Source organism: Anomaloglossus baeobatrachus, chromosome 6 (genome assembly GCF_048569485.1).
Source record: "Anomaloglossus baeobatrachus isolate aAnoBae1 chromosome 6, aAnoBae1.hap1, whole genome shotgun sequence".
Classification (NCBI taxonomy): domain Eukaryota; kingdom Metazoa; phylum Chordata; class Amphibia; order Anura; family Aromobatidae; genus Anomaloglossus; species Anomaloglossus baeobatrachus.
Genome location: NC_134358.1, coordinates 39,728,269 through 39,750,817, shown reverse-complemented (window position 1 = coordinate 39,750,817; position 22,549 = coordinate 39,728,269). Strand labels below are relative to the sequence as shown.

At 42.9% G+C, this 22,549-nt stretch overlaps 1 long non-coding RNA gene across 1 annotated transcript in view; it reads left to right on the top strand.

Moving 5' to 3' along the window:
- LOC142244007 (uncharacterized) overlaps positions 1-18,146 on the top strand; it is a 102,435-nt gene extending 84,289 nt beyond the window's left edge. The window contains exon 3 of the long non-coding RNA XR_012724421.1: positions 17,412-18,146. This is a non-coding gene — a long non-coding RNA (uncharacterized LOC142244007). The remainder of the gene's footprint in view (positions 1-17,411) is intronic.
- The last annotated feature ends 4,403 nt before the right edge of the window (positions 18,147-22,549 follow it).

Below are 22,549 nucleotides of genomic sequence, written 5' to 3'. Positions count from 1 at the left end.
AGCCATGTAGAGTCCATCCATTCACCTTTTCTATAAAGACACGGTGGTTGGATCCAAAGATCTCAAATTTGGACTCATCAGACCAAAGCACAGATTTCCACTGGTCTAATGTCCATTCCTTGTATTCTTTACCCAAACAAGTCTCTTCTGCTTGTTGCCTGTCCTTAGCAGTGGTTTCCTAGCAGCTATTTTACCATGAAGGCTGCTGCACAAAGTCTCCTCTTAACAGTTGTTCTAGAGATGAGAAGGTGTGTCCAAACTTTTGGTCTGTACTGTATATCCCTTAGATCCCCATTTCTGTCTGCCTGAAAACATCATCTGCATATCCAGCCATACAGACTTTATTTTTATTGCTCCGACACCTCTCAGAAGCAATTTTGCATCAAATAATCCTAAATTGCAAATGTCCTTCCGTTTTGTGTATGCAGCTCCTATGCAGAACGACTTATGCATTTTCATAGACATTTACTACACCTCGCTGCAGTCATGTGTTACTCGTCTATTTGTCCCCTTTTTCTATTGTTTGTAGGTGAGCAGGTGGAGAGGAGTAACACAAAACGGCAGGATCGCATAACAGTTTGTAGTCTGTAGTTTGTAACCATTGAGCCAGTCATTTTAACCTTTCACTGCGAGGAGAAAATATAGGATTACACAGTGGATGATGATTTATGTATAGGTTGAATGTTTAATAAAGGCAGACAATATAGTAATAGAGAAGTTTACGGAGTTCCTTGTGGGTGGGACAACGCAGTACAAAGCCCCATCTATTCTCAGAAGAATTATGCTACACTTGCTATTTTTTTTTTTTTTTTGCAAGAATCCAATGAAGTATCTTGCCCTCCTTTATAGGATAAATCCAAAATTCACAATGAGGTCTTATAATAATGTACACATCTAATATATAAAGATGAGTGTGTGTGTGTGTGTGTGTGTGTGTGTGTGTGTGTGTCCACTGAGGGAATCCGCACCATTGCCTTTACAATCATGACATTTTGCACAGCCTCCTCATTTGACTTATGGAACGTCATAGACTATGTTTTGAGGAAAAAAATGTAAACCTGCACTTTACGATTATTCGCCTAAAAACCTGCTTCCATTAAAGTCAATGAAGCTTGGAATGGATCTGTTATTATAAACTCCTATTATGGAAAGCGAAAGACACACAGAGAGACCCATACACACAGAGAGACCCATACACACAGAGAGACCCATACACACAGAGAGACAAATACACACAGAGAGACAAATACACACAGAAAGAGACACACACACAGAAAGAGACACACACACACAGAGAGACCCATACACACAGAGAGACCCATACACACAGAGAGACCCATACACACAGAGAGACCCATACACACAGAGAGACCCATACACACAGAGAGACCCATACACACAGAGAGACCCATACACACAGAGAGACAAATACACACAGAAAGAGACACACACACACAGAGAGACCCATACACACAGAGAGACCCATACACACAGAGAGACAAATACACACAGAGAGACAAATACACACAGAATGAGACACACACACAGAAAGAGACACACACACACAGAGAGACCCATACACACAGAGAGACCCATACACACAGAGAGACCCATACACACAGAGAGACCCATACACACAGAGAGACCCATACACACAGAGAGACCCATACACACAGAGAGACCCATACACACAGAGAGACCCATACACACAGAGAGACAAATACACACAGAAAGAGACACACACACACAGAAAGAGACACACACACACAGAGAGACCCATACACACAGAGAGACCCATACACACAGAGAGACAAATACACACAGAAAGAGACACACACACAGAAAGAGACACATACACACAGAGAGACCCATACACACAGAGAGACCCATACACACAGAGAGACCCATACACACAGAGAGACCCATACACACAGAGAGACCCATACACACAGAGAGACCCATACACACAGAGAGACCCATACACACAGAAAGAGACACACACACAGAAAGAGACACACACAGAGAGACCCATACACACAGAGAGACCCATACACACAGAGAGACCCATACACACAGAGAGACCCATACACACAGAGAGACCCATACACACAGAGAGACCCATACACACAGAGAGACCCATACACACAGAGAGACAAATACACACAGAGAGACAAATACACACAGAAAGAGACACACACACAGAAAGAGACACACACACACAGAGAGACCCATACACACAGAGAGACCCATACACACAGAGAGACCCATACACACAGAGAGACCCATACACACAGAGAGACCCATACACACAGAGAGACCCATACACACAGAGAGACAAATACACACAGAAAGAGACACACACACACAGAGAGACCCATACACACAGAGAGACCCATACACACAGAGAGACCCATACACACAGAGAGACAAATACACACAGAAAGAGACACACACACAGAAAGAGACACACACACAGAAAGAGACACACACACACAGAGAGACCCATACACACAGAGAGACCCATACACACAGAGAGACCCATACACACAGAGAGACCCATACACACAGAGAGACCCATACACACAGAGAGACCCATACACACAGAGAGACCCATACACACAGAGAGACCCATACACACAGAGAGACCCATACACACAGAGAGACCCATACACACAGAGAGACCCATACACACAGAGAGAGACACACACACAGAAAGAGACACACACACACACAGAGACCCATACACACAGAGAGACCCATACACACAGAGAGACCCATACACACAGAGAGACAAATACACACAGAAAGAGACACACACACAGAAAGAGACACACACACACACAGAGACCCATACACACAGAGAGACCCATACACACAGAGAGACCCATACATACAGAGAGACCCATACATACAGAGAGACCCATACATACAGAGAGACCCATACACACAGAGAGACCCATACACACAGAGAGACCCATACACACAGAGAGACCCATACACACAGTAAGAGACACACAGAGAGACCCATACACACAGAGAGACCCATACACACAGAGAGACCCATACACACAGAGAGACCCATACACACAGAGAGACCCATACACACAGAGAGACAAATACACACAGAAAGAGACACACACACAGAAAGAGACACACACACAGAGAGACCCATACACACAGAGAGACCCATACACACAGAGAGACCCATACACACAGAGAGACCCATACACACAGAGAGACCCATACACACAGAGAGAAAAATACACACAGAAAAAGACACACACACATAAAGAGACACACACAGAAAGACACACACATAGAAAGAGACACACATAGAAAGAGACACATACACAGAAAGAGACACCGAAAGACACACCAAAACACACACAGAAAGAGACACACACAGAGCGACACATACACTGAAAAAAAACACAGACAGAAAGAGACACATAAGTAGAAAAAGACACACACAGAGAGAGACACATACAGAAAAACACAGACAGAAAGAGACACATACACAGAAAGAGACACACACAGAAAGAGACACATACACAAAAAGAAAAACACACAGAAAGAGACACATACACAAAAAGAAAAACACACAGAAAGAGACACATACACAAAAAAACACACACAGAGACACATACACGCGGAGTAGAATTTCAATATTTGCAGATGATACTAAACTCTGCAGGGTAATCAATACAGAGGAGGATAATTTTATATTACAGGGAGATTTATATAAATTGGAGGATTGGGCTGAGAAGTGGCAATTGAAGTTTAATGTAGATAAATGTAAGGTCATGCACTTGGGTAGAGGAAATAACATTTATGATTATGTACTTAATCGTAGAACACTGGGTAAAACAGACACAGAAAAAGACTTGGGTGTATGGGTGGATGGTAAACTTCACTTTAGTGGACAGTGTCAGGCAGCTGCTGCCAGGGCTAATAAAATAATGGGATGTATTAAAAGAGGTATACGTGTTCATGAAAAAAATATAGTTCTACCTCTGTACAAGTCACTAGTGCGACCGCACTTATATACTGTGTACAATTCTGCTCACCGATATATAAGAAGGACATAGCTGAACTGGAGAGGGTGCAGAGAAGAGCCACCAAGATTATTAGAGGAATGGGGGGGCTGCAATACCAAGACAGGTTATTAAACTTGGGGTTATTTAGTCTGGAAAAACGAAGGCTTAGGGGGGATCTAATCACAATGTATAAATATATGAGGGGACAGTACAGAGACCTTTCCAAAGATCTTTTTACACCTAGGCCTGCGACTGGAACACGGGGGCATCCGCTACGTCTTGAGGAAAGAAGGTTTAATCATAATCACAGAGGAGGATTCTTTACTGTACGAGCAGTGAGACTATGGAACTCTCTGCCGCATGATGTTGTAATGAGTGATTCACTACTAACATTTAAGCAGAGCCTGGATGCCTTTCTTGAAAAATGTAATATTATCAGTTATGTATATTAGATTTTATGACAGGGTATTGATCCAGGGAACTAGTCTGATTGCCAGATGTGGACGAAGGAAGGAAATGTTTTCCCCATTGGAACTTGTTTGCCACATTGGGGTTTTTTTTTGCCTTCCTCTGGATCAACATGTTAGGCTACGGGTTGAACTAGATGGACTTAGAGTCTCCCTTCAACCTTAAAAACTATGATACTATGATACACAGAAAGAGACACACAGAAATAAGCACATACAGAAAGAGACACACACAAAGAAACACAGAAAGAGACACATACACAAAAAGAAAAATACACAGACACGTACACAGAAAGTGAAACACACAGAAAGAAACACATACACAGAGACACATACACAGAAAGAGAAACACACAGAAAGAGACACATACAGAAAGAGACACATACAGAAAGAGAAACACACAGAAAGAAACACACAGAAAGAAACACATACACAGAAACTGTTTGGATGTTTAGTTACTATCCTACGCAACGCCGGGTATTACAGATAGTATATTTATAAAATTAGTCTTAAATTGTCACCATTTTGCACATGTCAGCCCCTCCATGCTCTATTTACCCTCTATTTGCCATCTGAAATAACTACTGTAGGTTCACTGCTTCTGATTGATGGTAGGCAGTGTAGTCTCTCTCAGGCCTCCGACACACATCCGTGCCGCCGGTACGTGTTTGTCATTTTTTGCACGTACCAGCGGCATGGAGACACGTTCAGCAATGCTACCCTATTGTAGCAGGCACACACACGTAAAACCACACGAAACGTGTGTCCGTGTGCGTTTGTACGTGTGTGCGTTTTTCTACACGCTGACATGTCCACGTTTTCTCCGGCAGCACGGGTGTCACATGGCCCGTGCCACACGGGTGTAGTGTGGATGCGGTCCCGTGTGACACGCGCCGGAGAAATCACATGTGTCAGTGAAAAAAAAACCAAAACATTTACTCACCTTCTCCAGCCCTCCTGTCTCTGCCGCTGCTGCCGACCGCCGCTCATTATGCTCATTTAATATTCACTTCACTGCCTGGCAGCAGCAGCAGCGGGGAGACGGGAGGGCTGGAGACCGAGGATCAGCACCACGGACAGCAGCGCGGACAGCAGGAAGGACCATGTGAGTATGCAAATTACCGGTTCTACATGTGCTATCGCGGAGAGCACACGTAGAACACACTTGGACCGCACGTACTCGAGACACGTACTTAGCACACGCAACACGCAGGGTAAATACATGTCTCGCGGCACGTGCGTGATTTTAACGGAAGTGTGTTTCAGGCCTCAGATGGATTCCGGCCAGCATAGTTCTGTTCTGCCCTCACTTCATTTACGGAGATTACTCTACCTTTATTATACACTCTGTGCTCTTGCACACTGTATACTCTTCTGCAGTCTTCATCTGACTGATTTGTATTTTTGCCATATACATCAATATCATCTATACATCTATCTTTTTACATAATTGTTTGCTGGTTTTTAGCCGAACACAACTCTCCTGCACTCTTCCACATCCGAGCTTGGAATAAATATGCTGAACTGCATTTATTACCTGCTGCTGATGGATAAGTGATGCAAAGCGGCAAATGTTTCTCTGTTGATCTTGATGTGGCAGAAGATAATCCTTTGCCATGTGCATCAATAGAACAGGATTTACAGTATCACATCATTGACCAGTCTGTAGCAGGCAAAAAAAACACCGATCAGCTTGTGGCTCAGCTTTGCACTGCCCAGTTGTGGAGCAGTGCAGGAGAGTTGAGCTATGAGAGAAACCTGCTAACAATGGTGTAAAAACACAGACAATCCTTTGCCATGTGCATCAATAGAACGGCATTTACAGTTTCAACAGCTAAACAGCTTCTCCAGTCCAAATATTAAGACTCCTTCTTAAAATGACAGCCTAAAAAGCAGTAGAAGAGCAGACAGGGTTCCTCTTGGGCGGGAGAACCAAGTCCAAAGCTCCACCCCTCCTCAAATACTTGGATAAAAAGCTTTGAGAGTCTTGCCATACTTCCAATTCTTTGTAGGAATTCAATGACATATCCTGTCCTTCTGTAAGAATTGGAAATTACATGACCTACCACCATAAAGGGGGACTCGTCTCCTCAACACTTGTCTTGTAGTTGACTTTGTTTCATTCTCTTTGAAGCATTCTTTGGATTTATAGCTAGGGAGTGACCACATCAATGTGTAATATTCCTCTTGTATGATGATCAATCACACAGGGCTAGGAATTTCTGTGTATCTCCAATGGAAGAAAGTTTTCTTCACTCACTAATACCACACAGAAGGAGGATACGATACAAACGTGGTTATCTCACAACTTTCTTATAATCTTTTTTACTTTTTCAGGAATACACATTTGGCCTAAACAGCTTCTCCGGTCCAAATATTAAGACCCCTCCTTAACTCCCAAAAGAGAGTAAAATGACCTCTATGTGAAGTCTATGGCTGATGTGGTATTATATAGTAGGAGATAGTGTATGTATGAGTTAAATGTTTCATTGAAACAGCCTATAAAGCAGTAGAACAGCTGACAGGGTTCCTCTTGGGTGGGACAACCAAGTCTAAAGCTTCACCCCTCCTCAAATATTCGGTTAAAAAGCCAGAGTCTTGCCACAGTTTCTATTCCTTGTAGGAATTCAGTGAAGTGTGTCCTGTCCTTTAAAAATTCTAAAAGACATGACCCAAAAAACCTGTCTCGTCAACAATTCTCCTTTAGTTGACTTTGTTTCATTCACTTTGAAGCATTCTTTGGATTTCTGTCTAGAGAGTGACTGCATCGACTTTAATATTCTACTTGTATGATGGTCAATCCCACAGGACCAGGAATGTCCGTGTGTGAAAATTTTCTTCAACCACTAATACCACAAGAAGGAGAATATGATACAATTATGGTTCCTCTTGGGCGGGACATCAAAGTCCAAAGCTCCACTCCTCCTCAAATAGCCAGTTAAAAAGCCTGAGAGCCTTGCCACATTTCCTATTCTTTGTAGGAATTCAGTGAAGTGTCCTGTCCTTTAAGAATTTGAAATTACATCACCAACCACCATAAAGGGGGACTCGTTTTCTCAACACTTCTCTTGGAGTTGATTTTGTGTCATTCTCTTTGGAACATTCTTTGGATTTATGTCTAGGGAGTGACCACATCAATGTGTAATGTTCCACTTGTATGATGGTAAATCCCACACGACTAGGAATGTCCGTGTATCTCCAATGAAAGAAAGTTTTCTTCAACCACTAATACCACAAAAGGAGGATATGATACAATCATAGTTCCTCTTGGGTGGGACAACCAAGTCCAAAGCTCCACTCCTCCTCAAATAGCCAGTTAAAAAGCCTGATAACCTTGCCACACTTCCTATTCTTTGTAGGAATTCAGTGAAGTGTCCTGCCCTTTAAGAATTGGAAATTACATGACCCAAGAAACTTGTCTCCTCAACACTTCTCTTGTAGTTAACTTTGTTTGGTTATCTCACAACTTTCTTATAAACTGTATTACTTTTTCAGGAATACACATTTGGCCTAAACAGCTTCAAAAGCCAAATATTAAACTCCCTCCTTAACTCCCAAAAGAAAGTAAAATTACTTCTATGTGAAGTCTAGGGTTGATGTGGTTTTATACAGTAGGAGATAGTCTATGCATAGGTTAAATGTTTCAATGAGACAGCCTATAAAGCAGTAGAACAGCAGACAGGGTTCCTCTTGGGCAGAGCAACCAAGTCCAAAGCTCCACCCCTCCTCATATACTCAGTTAAAAGCATGAGAATTGTGCCACGCTTCCTATTCTTGGAAGACATTCAGTGAAGTGTCCTGTCCTTTAAGAATTAAAAATACCATGACCCTAGAAACTAGTCTCCTCAACACTTCCCTTGTAGTTGACTCTTTGAAGCATTCTTTGTATTTATATCTAGGGAGTGACCACATCAATGTGTAATGTTCCTCTTGAACGATGGTCAATCCCACAAGACTAGGAATGTCTCTCCAATGGAAGAAGTTTTTCTCACCCACTAATACCACAAGAAAGAGGATATGATACAAACACGGTTCCTCTTGGGCAGGACAACAAAGTCCAAAGCTCCACCCCTCCTCAAATACCCAGTTAAAAAGCCTAAGAGCCTTCCTATTCTTTGAAGGAATTCAGTGAAGTGTCCTGTCCTTCTTTAAGAACTGGAAATTGCATGACCCAATACCATAAAGAGGAATTCGTTTCCTCAAGACTTCTCTTGTAGTTGACTTCGGTTCATTCTCTTTGAGGTCTAAGGAGAAACCTTTTCTTCTTGCAGAGACTGACAAACCAATCTGGTGGTCATTGTTTTTGAAACATTCTTTGGATTTATGTCTAGGGAGTGACCACATCAATGTGTAATGTTCCTCTTGAACAATGGTCAATCCCACAGGACCAGGAATGTCTCTCCAATGGAAGAAGTTTTTCTCACCCACTAATGCCACAAGAAGGAGGATATGATACAAACACAGTTCCTCTTGGGCAGGACAACCAAGTCCAAAGCTCCACCCCTCCTCAAATATCCAGTTAAAAAGCCTGATAGTCTTGCCACACTTCCTATTCTTTGAAGGAATTCAGTGGTGTCCTGTCCTTTTAAGAATTGGAAATGACATGACCCAAGAAACATCACCCACCTCCATAAATTGGGGACTCATCTCCTCAAACCTTCTCTTGGAGTTGACTTTGTGTCATTCACTGTGAAGCATTCCTTGGATTTATGCCTAGGGAGTGACCACATCAATGTGTTCCTCTTGTATGATGGTCAATCTCGCAGGACCAGGAATGTCTGTGTATCTCTAATGGAAGAAAGTTTTCTTCACCCACGAATACCACACAGGAGGAGGGGAAATGATTCAACACAACTTTCTTATAATCTTCGCTACTTTCTCAGGAATCTACATCCGGTTGAAACAGCTTCTTCTCACTTCCCAATATTACTCCCCCCTTACTTTTCCCTCCTGAAAGAAAGTAAAGTGACTTCTAGGTGACGTCTGGTGGAGAGAAGTAACTCATGCCAACTCATAAATGGGAAACATACGGTGCATATGAGCGAGAGAAGGAGCATTGTCTACTTCCTCAATGACATGTTCAATAGACTGGAGACAAGGAATGTGCCCTTGAGGGGGGTTAGAGGAAATCAGCTGTGGTTTCTAAATCTCAGCTTGTGTTCTTCTTGGACGTAGCTCTTCCAAAACACAGCACTCCTTTTAAATTGGCTTTTGGCAGCTCCTACTTCCCGGCTGTGGCCAAGTTAAAAACCGTCAGACTGGTGGGCCGGGGCTGAAGATTTCATTAGATCTTATTACTCAGCGTTCTGGAGCAGATGGTCACTGTGTTCACGTAGGACTCTTTTATTTTTTTCTCTCTTTCTGTTTTTGTCTATGGCCAGGCATGTGTTTCCGACAGCTGATCCCTCCCGAGAGAAAAAGGGTGAAAATAATAAAAAAAAAGAAGAAAAATTGAAAAGCCGGGATCTGGTTTCGCTCATTTCCCTGAAAGTTAGATGACGGTATGGAAGTCTCTGTAATAAGTAACTTGTGCCGAGCCGCAGAGGATATGATAGGGTTGTGAGTGGAGTTGGTAATTTGGGTTTCACTGATGAAAGCCTGGATCATTATCCACAAACTCCTCCACTCTGAAGTCCTCTCTTTAATCTCGGATATCAAAGCCATTCTTCGCTTTTTGTCTCGTGTGTTATTTATTTATTTTTTTTGTTTCGTGCACATACTGTATATTGGATAAGCGGGCGGCCGGGTCTATTCATCCCGGGAGAGGCCATTCATCCATTGCTGCCACTTATATCATCCGTGTCAAGGGCCTAAGTAGGTAATTGAGTAGTAATTACCTCTCGGGTTTCATATCGCAGGTACCGGGGGAACATCTATCACCTGTCTCGCTCATTGTGACGCGACTCTTCCAGGAATCCCCAATCTCACGGCACTTTTATGTTCCGTCTTTTAATGCTCCACTTTCATCTGAACTTTACCGGGAGGGCGATCAGTAGCTGTATATAAACCCAGACGACCATGAGATCATTGCGCAATAGATGTCATGGAGGGTTTAGATATTAAAAGTACTTTACTGTTCAAAGTACGGTACGGAAAATAATAATAAAAGATTAATAGAATATGGGAACTGATTTGGAGGAATGTTCCATTTGTTATGATGCATGTCCAGTAGCGTAGCTAGAGACCGATGGGCCCCGGTGCAAAGTTTGAGCCTGGGCCCACCACATGTTGGTCAGATGTATGGGCTGCTGTAGCATACTAAATCCTATAAAGACATATACAAGTTATCCCCTCTCCCCTTTCATTGTGTAGTACTGACCCCAAGCCTGCACTAAGGTCCCTCATCCTGGGCCACTTCCTGGTAAATTTGTCCCCCCTATCCTCGTGTATGACCTCATCATGGGTAAATCCTGGACTACATGACCTCATCCTGGTATATATATCCCTATCATGGCCCATCCTGGTATATGTGACCTCATCATGGCCCCATCCTGGTGTATGACCTCATCATGGCTAAATCCTGAAATATATGGTCCCATCCTGGTATATATGTTCCCACCATGACCCATCCTGGTATATGTAGCCTCAACCTGGCATATACAGTATGTCTCCATCATGGCTCCATCCTGGTGAGTGACCTCATCATGGCTATATCCTGGTATATATATCCCCATCATGGCCCATCCTGGTATATAGCCACATCCTGGCCCCATCCTGGTATATATGTCCCCATCCTGGTATATATGTCTGCATCATGGCCCCATCCTGTTATAGATGTCTCAATAATGGCCCCATCCTGGTATAAATATCGCCATCCTGGTATAGCTGTCCCCTTAATGGCCCCATCCTGGTATAGATGTCCCCATAATGGCCCCATCCTGGAACGCATATCCCCATAATGGCCCCATCCTGGTATAGATGTCCCCATAATGGCCCCATCCTGGAACGCATATCCCCATAATGGCCCCATCCTGGTATACATGCCCCCATAATGGCCCCATCCTGGTACACATATCTACATAATGGCCCCATCTTGGTATGCATGTCCCCATAATGGCCCCATCCTGGTATACATGTCCCCATAATGACCCAAGCCTGGTTTATGTCCCCATTCTGGCTGTATCCTGTACATATGACAACCCCGTACGCTGCACGCAGTAAAAAAATAAAAGATTATACTCACCCTCCCCCGCATCCTCCCCCGGTGTAGTGCGAGTGCAGTGCAATTTTTCTCTCGCCCCATAGACTTGAATGGGTGCGAGAGAAAACAGGATCGCATTACTGTCACATCATGCTGCAATTGTTTTCTTTGTCCGGATAGGGTTGAGAAAATAATCGCTCATGGGTGCTGATACACAGGCTGAGTGCAATGGTTTTTTTTATCGCACTCCGCTCTCACCGATTTTTATGCCGTGTGGCTTAGGCCTAAATTGGCGGCCGGCACATCACAGTGCAGGGACCCGACGGGACTATGTGCTGCGATATATTTCAGCTGAGTGAGCGCCCTCGGATACACATCCAGGTGAAGCAGTAGCTGGGGCCAGCGGGCCTCCTATAACCCCAGGCCCGGTCGTGATTGCGATTGCTGCGACCACGATCGTTACTCCCCTGTGCATGTTGTCATATTTGGGTTTTGTATGCATTCTTAGACTGTAGATTTATGTCTTTAGACATCTATTTAATATCAATTTAATTATCTATTTGTCTTTTTCAAATACAGTATTATGCAAAATTTTGGACAGGTGTGAAGAAATTTCTGCAACTTAAACAGAATATCCACTACTTGAACAACCCCCTACTCATTCCGCTTGTTCGCCCCCGTAAAAATAAATAAGCCTATACTCACCTAAAGTTCGGCTGCGGTTCCAGTGATGTCTCAAGCCATGTTCCCAGGGTCCAAGTGACATTGGTCACAGGGGCTCGCATCTCATAACAATCAGTGCCCGATGTCTGTCTCCCCACCTTCGGACATTTGAGTAAGATGTGAGTGCAGCGCTGACTTCCTGCTCAATCGTCCGAAGGCGAGGTGAAGGAAGCTGGCACTTATTGGTTGTGGGGTTCACATGTTGTAAGAACAGGTCAACTAGACCCTGGAAACACGGCTTCAGATATCGTTGGAGGGGAGTATAGACTTATATATTTTTACGGGGGATAACAAGTGGAATGAATGTGTTGTCCAAATAGTGAACAACCCCTTTAAGAATTCTTTGAAAACTAGAAGTGTTAATAGATTATTTTTTTTATCTATTAAGACAAGGCAAAGTGAATGAACAAACAAGAAATCTAAATCCCATCAGTATTTGGTGACCGCCCTTCACCTTCATCACTTCTTCTGGGTCACTTGTACAGGTTTGTCCAAACATCTTGGAGACCTGACTCCAGATCTTCTGTGTATGAGGTTTGTGCGGATCCTTCTTTGTCTTGATCCCAGACAGACGGGATGATGTGAGATCAGGGCTCTGCGGGGGCCGGATCATCGCCTCCAGGGCTCTGCGGGGGCCAGATCATCGCCTCCAGGGCTCTGCGGGGGCCGGATCATCGCCTCCAGGGCTCTGCGGGGGCCGGATCCTCGCCTCCAGGGCTCTGCGGGGGCCGGATCCTCGCCTCCAGGGCTCTGCGGGGGCCGGATCCTCGCCTCCAGGGCTCTGCGGGGGCCGGATCCTCGCCTCCAGGGCTCTGCGGGGGCCGGATCCTCGCCTCCAGGGCTCTGCGGGGGCCGGATCCTCGCCTCCAGGGCTCTGCGGGGGCCGGATCCTCGCCTCCAGGGCTCTGCGGGGGCCGGATCCTCGCCTCCAGGGCTCTGCGGGGGCCGGATCCTCGCCTCCAGGGCTCTGCGGGGGCCGGATCATCGCCCCCAGGGCTCTGCGGGGGCCGTATCATCACCCCCAGGGCTCTGCGGTGGCCGTATCATCACCCCCAGGGCTCTGCGGGGGCCGGATCATCACCCCCAGGGCTCTGCGGGGGCCGGATCATCACCCCCAGGGCTCTGCGGGGGCCGGATCATCACCTCCAGGACTCCTCGTTCTTCTTAGCTAACATTGGCTGAATGTTTGGGGTTGTTTTCTGGCTGCAGAATAAATTTGGAGCCGATCAGACGCCTCCCTGATACGTAACGGATAAGTATCTGCCTGTATTTCTCAGTATCTGCCTGTATTCATAAAAGATTTGAGGTTGGTTCTCCAAGATGTTTGGAGCAACCTCTCTGCCTAGTTCCTTCAATAACTGTACAAGTGACTGAGAAGAAGTTATGCTGTTTTGAAGACACAGAGCGCACCATTATTGATTTGGATTAAAATGTATTTTTTGTTCATTCACTTTCCTGTCCATTAGGAAGTAATAAAAGCACAAATGAGTGGAGGAGGTAGAGGCCATCTTCAGTTCTGCTCACCATGTATCTCTGTCAGGTAACATCTGATGGATGGACAATGCCGGCCATATCCTCCAGTGCATCCATCGTCAATACCTAATCAATATTACAAGCGTGGACAAAAAAGCAGCGACGTAATAAAGCCGGGGTTGTTTCAGGATCTAATCTGTGAATGTGCCTCTTTATGTCCTTTCATTTTCTTAAAAGCTTTTTTACACAAGTACTCAAAGGCTTCCATTGTCCAACTCCATGGCTGCCTGGTGCCCGGACAGAGGTCATATCGAGATATACTGTAAGGTCATGTGTAGGGTCAGAGGCTGCGGCCCGGGTTGTACGGACATTCTGTAATGAAACGTGTAATTTGGGGATCATAGATTGCTGCGATGTTATCACCCCATGGAGGAGGCGATGACCTTAGCACCGGTCCAATGTGGGACTATCAAAGCCCGTGAGTTCTGGAGACAAACTGGGAATGTTTTAACCATATAATGTCTGCCTGGGGCCGGATCGGGATTGTAATATTACAACATCGCCTTGATGACCCTGTTCAGACCATGTACAGCTCACTCTAGTCCTCCGGCTGCAGTATTTTTTAATATTATTAATAATAATAATAATAATAATAATAATAGAAATAATAATAAATATAATAATAATAATAAAAATAATAGTGAAAATAATGTAATAATAATTATTATAATAAATAATAATAAAAAATAATAACAGTAATAAAATAATAATAAAAATAAAATAATAATAGTGTAAATAATATAATATAAATAAATAAAATACTAATAATAATAAGTGAAAATTATATTATAATAATAATTATAATAAATAATAGTAATAATAATAATACATAATAACACTAATAAAATAATAATAAAACTAAAATAATAAAATAATAGTGTAAATAATATAATAATAATAAAATAATAATACAAATAATATAATAATAAAAAATAATTAATTATTTATAATAATAATTATTATTATTATTATTATTTGTAGTTATTTTTTTAAGCCTGCCTTATTATTTTTGCACTCTATTGAACTGTTTTGGGTTCACCCTCTGGCTCTATTGTGTAAGCACTATATGTCGGTATTATTTTTGCACTCTATAAAACTGTTCTAGGTTCACTTTAAAGCTTTATTGTGTAAGCACTGTATGCTTTCACAGTATAGCTCTATTATGTATACATGTTATGTCGGTATTATTTTTGCACTATATAAATGTGTTAGGTTCACTGTAAGGCTTTGTGTAAGCACAACATATCAGCATTGTGTTAGCTTTTATAGAACAGTATGGGCTTTGCTAGTTATATTATGTAAGCACTCTATAGCGGTATTATTTTTGCACTCTATTGAACTGTTACAAGTTCGCTCTCTGGCTCTATTGTGAAAGCATTGTATGTCAGTATTATTTTTGTACTCTACTGGGTTCATTGTATGGCTCTATTATATATACATTTTATGTCAGTATTATTTTTGCACTATATAAATGTGTTAGGTTCACTGTAAAGCTTTGTGTAAGCACTATATGTCAGCATTATGTTAGCTTCTATAGAGCAGTATGGGCTTTGCTAGTAATATTATGTAAGCACTGTATAGCGGTATTATTTTTTTCACTATAATCCTCTTGCTGTCGTATTGTTTAGAATGCATTATTATTTTTGCACTCTATTGAACTGTATTGGGTTCACTCTCTGGCTCTGTATGTCAGTTTTATTTTTGCACTGTATAAAACGGTTATATATTCACTGTGAGGCTGAATTGTGTAAGCGCTTTGTCAGTATTATTTTTGCACTCTATAGGACAGTATGGGGTTCATGATCTGGTTCTATTGTGTAAGCACTGGATGTCAGCATTATTTTTGCAGAACTGTATTGAGTTCACTGTATGGCTGTATTATATATACATTGTACGTCGGTGTTATTTGTGCACTATATTGTGCACTGTTATAGGGGGTTTTATGGCTTTATTGTGTAAGCACTGAATGTCAGAATTCTATAGATCAATATGAGCTTTACTAGTTATATTATGTAAGCACTGTATAACGGTATTATTTTTTGCACTCCAACCCTCTTGCTATGCATTATTATTTTTGCACTCTATAGAACAGTTACAGGTTCACTCTCTTGCTGTATTGTGTAAGAGCTGGATGTTAGCATTGTATAGAACTGTATAGGGCTCACTGGTTATATTATGTAAGCACTGTATAGCAGTATTATTTTGCACTCAAGACCTGTTACATCACTCCTATATATCACCATTATGTGAGCACAATACAAAATAGCTCTGCCTTCACTCTATGGCTGCATTTTCTGAACACATGAGGCCAATAAAATGTTAGCACTATATCAGACTACTTTGGGGGTCACTGTATGGCGATATTTTGGGGGGTATCTCATGTCAGTATATGGTTTGTATTTTGTCACTGCTTACTCTCCCTTCATAGAGAATACAGGGGATGCCCGACCTAGCAAGCGCTCCTGCATATGGGAAGGTGTAGTGATATGGACGCTGGCCAAACTATCATTTACCCAACAGTTATTTAATGTGTATGACGGGGGAGGGGGCGCTGGATATAGTCAATTTATGAGCAAAGGCCAAAAACATAACGCCTTTATTACTAGCTGTAGCACCCGGCGTTGCCCAGGATAGTAACTGTCTCTGTTTGTCTCTGTCTGTGTCTGACTGTCTTTGTGTCGCTGTCTGTGTGTCTCTGTGTGTTTGTCTCTCTGTCTATCTCTATTTCTGTATCTGTCTGTCTCTATCGCCCTATCTCTGTGTCTGTCTGTCTCTCTCTATCTCTGTATCTGTCTCTTTCCCTGTCTGTCTCTTTCCCCTGTCTGTCTCTTTCCCCTGTCTGTCTCTGTCTCTTTCCTTGTCTCTGTCTATCTGTCTGTTAGTTTGTCTCTTTCCCCTGTCTGTCTCTTTCTGTCTCTCTGTCTCTGTCTCCCCACTAACTCCCCTCTCTCTGTCTCTTTCCCTGTCTGTTTTGGTCTCTCTGTCTATCTGTCTCTATCTCTCTGCCTCTTTCCCTGTCTGTCTCTTTCTGTATCTCTCTCTGTCTCTCCTCCGACATCATATTACCTCACACATAAGCTTCTTATACTATGAATGTCCTTTGTTCCTTTAGCAACCAATCAGAGCTGCTATTAATAGCCTGTAGCTCCCAGCTCCATTCACTTTAATGGAGGCAGGTTTTTTGAAAAGTAACTGTAAAGTGTGAGGTTAAATTTTCCTGTCAAAACATAGTCTATGACGTTCCCTGGGTAACATGGAATGTCTGTGCAATATTTTGTGATTGTAAATGTGACGGTGCGGATTCCTTTAGCGGACATATACACACACACACACACTCAGCTTTATATATTAGATGAAGACATGACCATGATCCACCATTGACAATGAGCAATAGGAATATTTCAGCTTCACCTCCCTCCTCCCCCCAAGCATAATTATGCACACAATCCTCCACAGATGGTAATGAATCATTTTTTAATTGAATTTTTTTTGTTTTTTTTTTATGTCCAGGTGCTTGTCTGCTGTGGAGAATACAGAAATGCTCACCGAAAAGGAAACACGTGGCAAATATCTACGCGTCACCTGCGCACTTCCACCACGTCAGGACGAGACATCTCAAAGAGCAAGACCACATGGGAATAATCAAGACAGATGAATCTGCAGTTTGTGTCTTCAAGTCTTAATCGAGTAAAGACGTTGAAAGGCTTGAATGGTTGAGAAGGTCTACGCTACCGGCTCGGCACCCCCCGCCATCCAACTACTGTACTACAGATCAAAGAGATTCACGGAGGCCACGCAGCAGGAAGCGGCCGGGCACATTCTGTATCGTCATCTGGCGGTGCGGTATGTGGAGCTCCTGGATCGACTGGCCGCTCCAACTACTTGACATGTGAAGAATTTGCTAAGGTGTGAGAAAAAATAAAGACGATAACTCAGCACCTTATTTTTACACTTCGTATCCGGTGGCATTCGGCAAGATACATGCAAAGGAATTCTACCTGTGGGTTGACCTCCATGGGGGAAATCTTCTTAGAATTTGGTGAAAATTGCAGTTTTCTGCTTCTTTTTGCAAAAAAGTCAAAGTTAGTGTAAAGTAGAGATATGAGCACTGGACTACCCTGAGAGCCCCGGAGGAAACGAGACTGAGGGCCAACTATCGGAAAAACCATAGCACCCTACTGTTTCATTTTTTGGTGTTCCCATGAACTTGTCTTAAACAATAAATGCATCATATATTCTTTTCTACTTTATGAAAACTTGATTTGTGGCTGGACAATAGTAGGTTTCTCTTACCCTCACAATAGGTCAGACCAACCCTGATGATGAGGACATGTTGTTTTGCATGAAAATAGGAAGGGTGCAAAGAAACACAATGTTTTGGGGTATTCATCACTTAAAGGGGACCACCACCAGGATTTTCATATATAAACTAAAGCCAGTGCTATACTGGCACTATCATGCTGATTCTATACATACCTTTAGTTGTGAGATTGGATGTATACTTTCTGAAATACAGGAAAGTAAAGTTTGTGAAATGCACTGTTATTTGATTGACAGCAGCTACAGAATATCTAATAGGTGGGTTGGGTTTTGCTTGTTATTCCTGCCACTCCCTGCCTGTCCTTCCTCCCTCCCTCCTTCCCCTGTAATAACAGAGACAGGGGAAGGAAAGACAGACAGGGGCAGGAATAACTAGCAGAACCCTTCCCACCTTTTAGATATTCTGTAGCTGCTATCAATCAAATAGCAGTGCATTTCACAAACTTTACTTGCCTATATTTCAGAAAGTATACATCCGATCTCAGAAGTAAAGGTATGTATAGAATCAGCATGATAGCGTCAGTATAGCACTGGCTTTAGTTTATATATGAAAATCCTGGTGGTTGGACCTCTTTAAAGTTCTATGGGTACCTCCACCTCTCGTTATGCAAGAGTCATCATTACCCATTAACGCCACACTCAGCATTCTTTTGTTAAACCATGAAGATAACTAACTATGTTGGGAATACAGTATATTGACTGTTCTTCACCTTTAGAGTCCATCATGGATGTTTGGTGACCCTCTCCAAAAGAGTTGGGGAGGTGATCGCCACGTCTCTCTTTTATGAAGTCTAAAGGTGGTTATACAGGTTAGACTTTTGTTGGCTGAACCACTTTTGGTGATATGCAGGTCATCAAATATGTATGTTCGCAAAAGAGAGAAGATAAGTGTTTGGCAAAGGGTTTATTATCTATTCCCCTCTCTCCGCATAGAACACACAAATTCTTGGTTGGCCCACAGTAGGTTTCTCTTACCCTCACAATTAGTGGGACCAACCCTGATGATGAGGACATATTGTTTTGCATGAAAATAGGAAGGGTGCAAAGAAACACAATATCTTAGGGCCTTCACCATCTTAAAGTTCTATGGGTATCTCTACCACTAGTCATACAAAAGTCATCATTACCCCTTAACTGCCACAGCATTCTTTTGTTAAACCATGAAGGGAACCTTTAGAGTCCTTCATAGATGTCTGGTGACCCTCTCCAAAAGAGTTGGGGAGGTGATCGCACACATCTATCTTTTAAGAATTTTAAAGGTGGTTATACAAGTTAGAGATTTTGTTGGCTGGACCACTTTTGGTGATATGCAGACCATCAAATATGTATGTTCCCAAGGGAGAGAAGATACGTGTCTGGCAGAGGGTTTATAATCTATTCCCTTCTCCCCACATAGAACAGACAAATTCTCGGCTGAACCTGTTAGGAATAGTTGTTCGTCAAACAATCATTCTCCTAACGGCTAACAAAACTATCTGACTACCTTGAGGGAGGCACCATCTTGGACTTGATGGTTTCCAAAACACTTAGGGGTACTTTACACGCTGCGACGTCACTAAGCGGCCGGCCAATAGAAGCGGAGGGGCAGAGATGAGCAGGACGCAACATCCCGCCCACCTCTTTCCTTCCGCATTGCCGTCGGGACGCAGGTAAGGAGATGTTTGTCGCTCCTGCGGCTTCACACACAGCGATGTGTGGAGCTGCAGGAACGACAAACAACATCGTACCTGCGGTCGACCCAACATTATGGAAATGAACGGCGTTACACAGATCAGTGATATTGTACACTTCTGTGCTTGTTCATCGTCGCACCTAAGGTTTACACGTTGCGATGTCGCTACCGGCGCCGGATGTGCGCCACTAACGACATGACCCCGACGATATATCAGTATCGATGTCTCAACATGTAAAGCACCCCTTAGTCTTGATTGGAGAAGTCTAGATGTACCCACTGGCAGAAACGTACAGAAAAGGGTCCCTGTGCAAAAGCAATATAAGGGCCCCTTTGTAGCTCAAGAGCTCATCAAAATTCTTCCAGCTTTGGAGGTAGAAATGGACCCCCTTATATCTTGGGCCCGTGTGCGGCCGCACAAGTTGCACCAGTCATATGTACCCCACTGTACAGCTACTGTGTAGGACCAGGTAGGGATCCTGGTCTTATAGGTAGAATAGAGGCCTCTGCTTTAAGAAATCTTAACCCTACCCTAGGAACCCGGTTAAACATTTTCTAGAAGATATCAATATCAAGAATTGCAGTTACAATGGGCAAGGGTTAGTTGTAGAGAAGAGGTATGCATTCAGTTGAAGACCACTGTTGTAGAGGTCCATAATATTTTTGCTGGTGAGTCCTCTTGGTGAATTGTAAGGAAATTACTGATTAATTATATTTATCGAGACACTCTCATTATGTCCTAGCATCTCCCATAAAACTTGAATAATGTTGAGCCATTTGCCCCAATCTACTTACCATGCCATACTTGCCTTGTCCAGGAGGTTTGTTTTTTCATAACCATGTCCCTTTTAAGTTATGCCCCTCCATGTCCAATTTCCTATTCATGTGGACTTCAGAGTTCGGCCTAGTGGTGGAGCAGCCTAGTGTCTTGCCCCTAGAAAGACTTGCTTTTCAGGAGGTTTCTGAGACATCTGTGGGATATGTGATTCTTCTTCTTCCACCAGGAGCTTACCAGGAAAGTTGAGTAACTAATGTAAGATCTATGGAAACGACATCCTTGGATGGATTTGTAGCACCAATTAAAATATAAAGCCAACTTGGACAGTGTCTTCTCCCTTATACGCTTTCACATCAGGCTACCACCATAGTATGTATGGCCTTGATAAGGCCTAGAGCATGGGTCCCCAATTCCAGTCCTCAAGGGCCGCCAACAGTGCATGTTTTCAGGATTTCCTTAGTATTGCACATGTGATAATTGAATCACCTGCACAGTTGATGATTCCAACACCCATGTAATGCTAAGGAAATCCCGAAAACATGCACTGTTGGCGGCCCTCGAGGACTGGAGTTGGGGAACCCTGGCCTAGAGTAACTGTAATCATTGTCGACAATGGGCTTGACTGAAAATATATCCTATCAGATATGTTGACTGAATTACGTTAGGTTAGGTCATGGGTTGAACTTGATGGACCTAAGTCTACCTTCAACCTTAAACACTTAAACTATGTGACTATGGCCAAAAGGTACATCTGAGCTAAAGGAATATATTTCCAACCTGCCCCTCTCTGTCCTAACAGGGATTTGTAATTTTGTAGGAGTTGGAGATCTAAAGGTAGAAGACCACCGGGAAGGTATATGAGGTCACATGCAGACCCAAACACCTCTTAAAAAGAAAAAAGTTTTGAAACTTCATTCAAGCATGTGGCCAATTCTCACATCCGTGTTCATTCAAAAGCAGAAGTGAAAAAGGTACTACAAACTTTAATTCTGTGCCGGGAAATCAGGAAAACAGTCACTGCCGGAAGTACAATGTGCAATAGCTAAAAAAGGTCAGTTGTACTTTCGGAAGGGAAATCAGAAATATAAACAATGAAAAAAATAATATGATGGATGTTCTACGTACAAGGAGAGAGAATCAGAACGTACGCCAAGATGATGATACGACTCACTGTATGTTATGTGAGGAACGTTTCCAGTAAACAAGCCCCTTTTACAGGCTGCACCCCTCAATCCCTGGATGCCGCGGCGTCTCGGCTTCGGGCATGAGAAACCTTCCAGAAGCGCTGGTTTCACAAAATTGGAGAAGAGTTTATAGGTACTCAAGAAACTTGGTAAGACTTCCAAGAGTTCAGGCAAGTTGGAAAGTATATAATAATATAGCTAAGAGGCACAGAAAGTAGGCACAAAGCTAAAAACTGGTCTCAGGGGTGCAGAGAGCCCCCCCTTGCAGAAATTGCAAAGGGTCACCAGCTAGCTCATAGTGGAGCTTGTTCCTTTATTTCTCTCTTTACAGCAGTAAAGGTAGCTTTAAAGGGATTGTCCCATAAACATTTACAGCACTGGCCAAAAGTATTGGCACCCCTGCAATTCTGTCAGAGAATACTCAGTTTCTTCCTGAAAATGATTGCAATCACAAAATCTTTGGTATTATCTTCATTTAATTTGTCTTCAATGAAAAAAAAAAAAATAATATCTCAAAAAGCCAAATTGGAAATAATTCCACACCAAACATAAAAAAGGGGTGGACAAAAGTATTGGCACTGTTTGAAAAATCATGTTATGCTTCTCTAATTTGTGTAATAACAGCCCCTGTAACTTACCTGTGGCACCTAACAGGTGTTGGCAATAACTAAATCACACTTGCAGCCAGTTGACA